Raw genomic sequence first — 1520 nt, forward strand, 5'->3', positions numbered from 1 at the left:
CCCCCAACAAGATGGATTGGCCAAGTGACAACATCAATGGACTCAAGCATGGCAACAATAGTGAGGTTGGCCCAGGATCGGACAGTGTTTCGTTCTGTTGTGCATAAGACCACTGTGATGCGGTATCGACTTGGTGGCACCTAACAATAACAACACTAGGTTATACATGAAAAAAATTACAGTATATTACATACTTGATGACTATAATAAAATAGGAAAACATTGTCAATTTTTAACCGTGTAATCTCAAAGTGCATACATCACATTTATGTATATTTTCTGTTTTAATTATATTCACACTTCAGAGATTTAAAAACTTTGAATCTAATCCTAATTTAACAGATGAAAATATTGTAAACCATAAAGTTATTATGATTTATATAATATCTAATAGCTTGAAGACAGCTGTCAGATTCAGATTTATTTTTGACTAATTTCCGATTTTGTCCTTTTTAACGTATGTCATGCAGCACATTTCTCAATACCAGTTTCTTTCTGATAAACTTTTGGTAAACAATTGAGATCATATCAGTTTTTCTTTTTGTGATGTGCCACAAATGTCTTAACTGAAACATTCTTTTTTTTTTTTTTTTTTATGTGCAGATCAAGCTCATTTACTTTTAAATGAAAAACTCTATTATTGCTTAAAATTTACTACTTTTACTAACTTTCTATGTTTAGCTTATAAGACTTTGAATGTCTCTCATTTTTTAGTTGTCCTAAACACAAAGAATATCAAGGTCTGATTTTAAGTTTGTGAAATGGCAGATCGAGTCTATATTAAATTTGCAACTTAAAAATGTCCCTTAATTTTGCCATTTCCATGGTAGTTGTGGAAAAAAGAGACTACTATATTAAGTGGCTTTGGAGAATGTCAGTAAGGTAATAGCAAACTAGGCAATTTAGAACATCCTTCCTTCTCAGAATAATTGCAATAGATGGGAAAACTACTAGAGGGTGGAAAGAGTTCAGCTTGGAAACATGAGAGAGTTAACATGAGAATTATGAAACATGGGGTCAAGATTCAAGAACGTAGAATCTGGAGATATGTACTTGGTTTCTCATTTAGCACTTCTTTTCCTGTAATGGTGATAGTGGTGGTTGTGTGTCACTGAGTTCTGATTCGTAGCAACTCTGTATAAGTATTCTGAGGCTGTAAATCTTTATAGGAGCAGAAAGCCATATCTTTCTTCCACAAAGTGACTGGAAGATTCGAACTTATGATTTTATGGTTAGCAGCCCAGATCATAATCATTACTCTGCCAGGACTCCCCTTTCTTATAATTTGGTGTTGTTTAGTGCCATTGAGTCAGTTCTGAATCATAGCGATAGGGTTTTTGAGGAGTGACTGGTAGTTTGAACCACCAACTTAGAAGACCAAACCTAACTTGCAGTTCAGTGCTTATTCTACAGAGCCTCATCTGCTAATTACATAAATTACCACTCATCTGTCAGTTTGTCATACTGTGATGGCTTGTATGTTGCTGTGAGCTGGAAGTAATGACACCAGTATTTTAAAT

The sequence above is a fragment of the Chrysochloris asiatica genome, unplaced genomic scaffold (assembly GCF_000296735.1).
Source record: "Chrysochloris asiatica unplaced genomic scaffold, ChrAsi1.0 scaffold00053, whole genome shotgun sequence".
Taxonomy (NCBI): Eukaryota; Metazoa; Chordata; class Mammalia; order Afrosoricida; family Chrysochloridae; genus Chrysochloris; species Chrysochloris asiatica.